The sequence below is a fragment of the Eschrichtius robustus genome, chromosome 16, assembly GCF_028021215.1.
Source record: "Eschrichtius robustus isolate mEscRob2 chromosome 16, mEscRob2.pri, whole genome shotgun sequence".
In the NCBI taxonomy this organism is placed as follows: Eukaryota; Metazoa; Chordata; class Mammalia; order Artiodactyla; family Eschrichtiidae; genus Eschrichtius; species Eschrichtius robustus.
Genome location: NC_090839.1, coordinates 1,329,366 through 1,336,283, shown reverse-complemented (window position 1 = coordinate 1,336,283; position 6,918 = coordinate 1,329,366).

The window sequence follows — 6,918 nt, the reverse complement described above, 5'->3', positions numbered from 1 at the left end:
GCCGGCGCCAACGGCGTGGGGCGCGTGGGCGGGCCGGCGGGGCCAGGCCGGCCGGGCGGGCGGGAGCGCGGAAACCGCCGGCCGCAGCGCGCCTGCGCCGCCCGCCCACAACGGCAGCCCCTCCCCGGCGCGGCCCCGCCCCTGCCCGCGGCCCCGCCCCGCGGCCCGGCCGCACCAACCGCCCGCCCCGCCCCCGCCGCGGCGCCCCCTCCCGAGCTGCGCGCGCAGGTCGGGGGCGCGGGGGTCGGGCGGCGAGGCTGCGGGGCGCGGGGCGCGGGGCCAGGCCGTCCGAGTCCAGTGCCTGAGGGGCCAGACCACCCGGGTCGAGTGTCCGCGGGGCCGCCCGGGGCCTGGCCGGGTATCAGGGCGCATGCAAGAGGCGCCTCTCCAGGGAACGCTTCACCACGTATCCACGGGGTGCCGTGCGGTCCTCCCCTTCTCGGGACACGAGGCCTGCAGTGCGCCCGCACAGTAGACAGGTGAGACAGCGGCCCCCAAATACAGGTGTGACAAGGCAGTGTGTACGTAGGTGAGAACTCAGTCAGGTAAATAAATGCACGTGGTGCACGGTTCCTCCTAGAACCGGCAGGGCTCCTGTAATCAATGCACTCGACAACACTGGCCAATGATGAGCTAGAATGCACATGCCACGTGGGTTCAACCTTTTAAAGTGTGCTCTTCAGTGGTAGTGTATTCACATCCCATCACCACAATCAGTTTTCGAGCATTTTCATCACCCCAAAGAATCCCATACCCATTAGCACTCCCTACCCACTAACCTTCTTTCTGTCCCTGTGGGTTTGCCAGCCCTGGGCGTTTCCTATAAATGGTATCATAGAATAGGTGGTCTTTAGAAGAATTATTTTTGCAGGCTCAAAATAATTACTGTACCCACCTCTCACCCTTACCCCCATCTCAACCAGTGGTTGTTTTCTGTATAGGAACCACGTGGTTTAAGGAAAGGCCTGTGATTTAGGCACAGTTTTCTTCCATCAGGCTCTGAATCGCTCATTCTGTCAGAGCTCAGACATCTATGGAGTGCTATTCATCTCTTTTGCAGTATCTTTTCTTTGAACAATATAAGATCATCCTGCACTTCCCTGGAGGTCCAGTGGTTAAGACTCCGTGCTTCCACTGCAGGGGGTGCAGGTTCAATCCCTGGTAGGGGAACAAAGATCCCACATGCCACGTGGCACAGCCAAAAAACTTAAAAAAAAAAAAAAGTAAAAAAAATACATATATTTGCTTTTCTTTTTGTCCACTTAATATGTCCCCAGTAGGAAAATGATGGACCACTTACTCCATAAAAGGTATCAGGTGTGGGGAAAAAAAAAAAGAGCACTTTTTCTCACACCTAACATAAAAATTAGTTTCAGATCATCGAAATACCTAAATTTAAAAAGAAAATTATACAACTACTAAATATATAGGATGATATCAATAAAATCTTTGAGAAGATTCTAAGCGTGACATCAACACAGACCGTAATGTGCACAGGCTCGCCCTGGGGATCTTGTTTAAAAGCAGATTCTAATTCAGCAGGCCTAGGTGGGACCCGGAATGCCACCTTTCCAAGGAGCCCCCAGCTGACGTATGTGCCGCTGATCAGTTGACCCCACTTCGAGCAGCAAAATCACGGAGTATGGTGAAATTTACAATGTTTAAAAAAGAAAATAAAATCAAGATTATATGCGACTTGGCTTTTCGCTTATTGGAAATAAAGACCATTGGCACCTACATTGTCCTTTGTGTTTCTTGATTTGGGCGGATTCCTTGCAGATAACAGTTTTTGAGCCCTCTTTTATTTAGACATGAAACGTGAGAATGATCTGGCTTTAGTGGGACTTATTTTATAAATAAAACGTGAAGAAAATATAAAACATGTTTTTTTCAAAGTCTAAACGTGGCTCCAAGCGGTTCCGGTCTAGCCCTCCAGGGGTAGCCTTCCTTAGCTGAGGACCCTAGCTGAAGAGTCAGGCAGAGCCCGGCGGAGCAGGTCAGGGCAGGAGAAAGGCCCCACCTTGGCTCCCCCTGAGCTAAGAACTAAACATGCAAATAAATAAATAAATAAATAAATAAGTAAGTAAACAGCATCATGGACCAATGCGAAGGGCTGGTTTTCGAGGACAGGAGGAGCTCTCTGTGGACAGGCCATCGTGTAGGGGGAGACCCCCAGTGGGTGGCAAGGTCAGTTTAGTGACTCTGGACTAACGGCTGGAGACGCAGGCACAGCATCCATGTGAACCTCAAGTAATGCGGGCCAGCGTTGGACATGACACCATTGTACGAATATATGGATTCGGTGAAACCGGCAGGGCTGGATAGCAAAACCAGACAGAGAATAGAGACATTACAGGAAAATAAAACTGCAAAGCAATATTGGACATGAACAGATAGGCAGACATTCTTAACAAAAGCTTGGCAAATTGAATCCAACAAGATTTTTTAAAAAGAGTAACTCAAAAAATAAAAATAAAAAATAAAAAAAAAAAGAGTAACTCATCGTAACCAAGTGGTGTTTATTCCAGGGATGCAAGTTTTGTTTACATTTGAAAATCAGCCAATGTAAATTACTATATTCATAGAGCAAAGTGAAAAACCATATGATTACCTCAAAAATGCAAAAAAATAAAATAAAAGTGGCTGGCAAATCTAACATCCATTCCCAGTAAAATTTCGGCAAATCAAGCACAGAGGGCAAGTTCCTCAACCTGATAAAGGGCGTATATGAAATTACCACACTTCACATCATACTTAAGTGGCAAAAGACAGAATGCTTTCCCTCTCGATGAGGAAAAAGGAAAGATACCCACTGTCGCCACTTCTGTTCAGCATTGTGCTGGAGGGTCTACTCAGCGTGACAGGGCAAGAGAAAGAAGAGCATGCAGGTGGGAAGACGAGAAGTGGAACTGTCTACTTCCTCCCTAGGCAGCACGATGACCTAGGGAGAAAATCCTACAGAACCTACAAAAAAGCCAGTGAGTTCAGCGAGCTCGGAGAACACGACGACATACTAATACCAGTCATGTTCCTATACCCTAGTGGTGGACATACGCAGACCCTGCAGTTAAAGTACAATAGCGCCTACAGTCACTCAAGCACACACCGAGCTGTGAGTTTAACAGAATACGTATAGGACATGCGTGTTGACTAGCATACAGGGTGGTTTCACTGCCCTAAAAATCCCCTGTGCTCTGCCTGCCCATCCCTCTGCCCCTTTGCCCCCTGGCAGCTACCGATCCTCTTACTGTCTCCATAGTTCTGCCTTTTCCAGAGCGTCACAGAGGTGGCATCACACAGCCTTTTCTGATGGGCTTCTTTCACTTCGTTAAATGCATTTCAGGTTCCTCTGTGTCTTTTCATGGTTTGATAGCTCGTTTCAGTTAGTGCTGAATAATATTCCACCGTCTGTGTGGGACACCGTTTATTTATCCATCAGCTGCTGAAGGACATCTTGGTTGCTTCCAAGTTTCGGCAACTATGGATACAGCTGCTGTAAACATCCGTGTGCAGGCTTCTGTGTGGACGTGAGTTTTCAGCGCCTTTGGGTAAGTAGCAAGGAGTGTGCTCCTGGAGCGTATGGTAAGCGGGTGCTCAGTTTTGTAGGAAATGATCAAACCGTCTTCCGAAGTGGCCGCACCATTCTGAATTCCCACTGGCGTGAACGAGAGCTCCTGTCATTCCATATCCTCAGCCGCGTCTGGTGTTGTCAGCGTCGCATGCTTTGGGCAGTCTAAGAGGTGTGCTTGGCGGCCTTCCGAAGACTCAGTTACTGTGCCAGCTAAGTGGCAACCCCGCGCGGGGCAGGGCGGGCAGGGCGGGGGCGATGTCCCCCGGGGCCCGGTCTGGCTCCGCAACCAGGGGTGCTCTCACTCCAGGATCCCTGGATCTGGAACCAAGGGGTGCGAATGGGGCGGCCCCTCTCCCTATTACCTCTCCTGATGCCCCGCAGAATCTGTGCTTCCTGTTCTGTGACTCTCGGTTCCAGAGGGCTCAGTCCCCAGGGGAAGAGAGCTTCCTGGCGGGGACGCAGTGAGGCTTCCTGGGGCCGTCGGTGGAGGCTGTGGCCTGGCCACCTGGGACTCCTCGGGCCCGAAGCAGGGGCGGCAGGGCCCGCCTCTCGCGGCTGAGGAGCTGGGAGCCGAGGCAGGTCCTCTTCGTCCTCCAAGCCGGCGGACAGCCACAGCGATGCCCTCGGGCCCGACGGCTGAGGCTCAGACCCGGCAGGAGCGAAGGTTTGGGTCACCCACCAGGCCACGAACCCCCAGCAGCTGCTCGAGGGCCCAGGGAGCGTGGACGGGGTCATGGAGGAGGGTCATTGTCGGTACCAGCGCCGCCGCTGCCGCCAGGAGTGACGGCTGTGACAGCCGCGCCTCGTCCTGCTTTTGATGGAAACGTGCCTGCGTGTTTATCCACCACACGCTCTTGTCTTCTCCTCCTTGCTCGTCCCTGATCACGTAGGATGCAACGAGAATGGCCGGCCTTATTCCCATAGTCTGCAGGACCGGGAAGCCCGCCCAGAAGTGATGGGAGGTCCGGTCCCCTCCCCTGGGGGCGGGGACAGTGGCGATGGGGGCGTCGTGTTGGGTGGGAGGTGAGTTTGTGCCTGTCTTCCTTTGGGAATTTGGCTCAAAGAGCGGCTGTAAGCAAGGCATGGAGGTGTGCGGGGGGCCGAGATGATGGGCGGGGGGCGGCTAGCCGGGCCCCTTTTCTTAGAAGCCCCTCTGCTGCGTGTTCGCGGTTGAGGGGGTCAGCAGAGACAGTTCTGCACGAGATCTGGAGACCAGAAGAGAAGCAACAGCCGCACCGATTTTTCAACTCGGAGGGTCGATCTGGGGTCACGCACGTGGGGGTCGCCTTGTTGGGGGCAGTGTCCCCACTGGCCACACCGCCTCCCGGGGTCCGCTCAGCCTCTCTCGGGCCAGGTGTGCCTCTAACCTTTATGACAAAGTGCACCAGCTTCTCGGGCCGGATGTCCGCACCGTCCAGGCTGGAGGTAGAGAGAAACACGTGGGAGAGGCTAGTCCATCCTCATGGGGCCCGGCCTGGCCTCACCTCGCCCTCCACACCCTCCCCTCTGCCCGTGCTTCCGTCCAGCCCTGGCCGCAGCAGCTCCCACAGCCGGGGGCTAAGCCTGCAGACCAAGCCCTGACGCGTCCCCCCATCCCTGTCTCCCTCTTCTCTCCCTCCCGCCCTCTCTGTCTCTCTCTGACCCAGATAACGAAGAGACAGTGAAACCCACGGCACGCACCGGCGTCTGTAAATCATTTGCTGCGCATCTTGTTATTGCTGTGATTTGTGAGTTTTGTTCCCTCCTTAAGGAGTAAAAGAATCGGAGAAACCTTTGTTAGAGATGTGATTTCAATCAGCGGCTTAGGAGAATTCGGTTAAATACCTTTGTGACCGATTTCTAAATATTTGGAAAAATTGTTAAGTATTTAATTTGGTGTTTAAGTGTTTGATATTGTGTTTAAATATCTCTAAAAATATTGTTTAATAGATTTATAGGACTAAGAAATAGGACATTGAACAAAATACGAGTTGCCTTCTGCTTGCTCGAAAGTTCCTCAGCTATTAAAGTATTGATTAATCACACACACGCACACGCACACGCACACGCACGAACAGAAGGAAAGACAAACCAAAGGAAAGTTTAGGGCAACTGTTTTTGAACTTCCAAGGAAATTAACGTGAGTTTGAGCTCGCGGGGTCAAGAGATGAACACTCGTGACGAGGGGCAGGGCAGCAGGAGTCAGAGGCCAGCAGAGGCAGGGAAGGGCCGAGTCTTCAGTTAAAACTGCAAAATCACAACACATTAAAAGCAGCAAGTGGTGGACCCAGTGCTGGAGAGAATCGGGTCCGAATGCCCAGCAGGGTGGAGAGATTCCAGGACTGGCCTAGAAAAAGGCACGATGGAGCAGGACGCCAGAGCCAGGGATGCACAGGGCCGTCCTGACCGGGGGTGACAGCATGGCCGAGAAAACCAGCGGCAGAGGGACCCGAGGCTTCTCCACGCGGCTCCTCTCCCTCCCTCTGCCCGCCTCCTCCCTCCCCACTCCTTGTTTTCTAAACAAAAGGAAAGTGCTCCTTTACTCCTTGATTAACACGGGTGGGGATCTTTTCTGAAGACCAAGAGTGCGCCACTACAGACGAAAGGATGCACATCGTCCAGGGAGAGACGCGTGACCGCGGCCGGTTCGCCTTCCAGACTTGAGCTGCTTTCTTTTCGTTCCTGACATGTGTGTGCGTGTGTGCCAGTGTGTGCGCACGTGTGTGCGTATCCGTGTGCGTGTGTGCGCGCGGGAGCTGGGGCTTATCCCTGGGAGCTGCCAGCCCAGCACTCGGTCTCCCTGTGCGTCTGGGTGTTGCTCACGGTCAAAGTCACAAGTGCAAACAGCCGTGCCTGCGGCGCTGCCATCGGACAGGACGCCCCTGTCCCCCAGATGCCTCCCTCGTGCTGCCCCTTAGAGGCCCCCCACCCCACCCTGTCTGCAACCTGCCCCCTCCAGCATGTCCCTCAGGGGGTCCTGCGGCCAGTGGCCTTGGTCTGGGGCTTCTCTCACTGGATGCACTTCCCTCCTCCCCGTGGCTGGGCCACAATCCACCCCCGTGTTGACTGAAGGGCACCTGGGTGGTTTCCTGGTTTAGGCAACTGTGAATAGATCACTATAAGTATTTGGGTTCTCACCCCCTTGGGGTGACATTGCCCCCACGGATGACGAGTCACTGATTGGAAACCCGCAGCTCTTCTCCAGGGCGGTGCCACCTTCCCTCCCCGCCACCCCGCATCCTCGCCAGCACTTGCTACAGTCAGTTTTCTGACCCTTTACATAAAGGGACACCCTGGGGTGGTGTCCACAGTGGCCGAATTCCTCTTCTTTTTCTCTGGCAGACCCTGATACCCTGATTTGCTGCCTT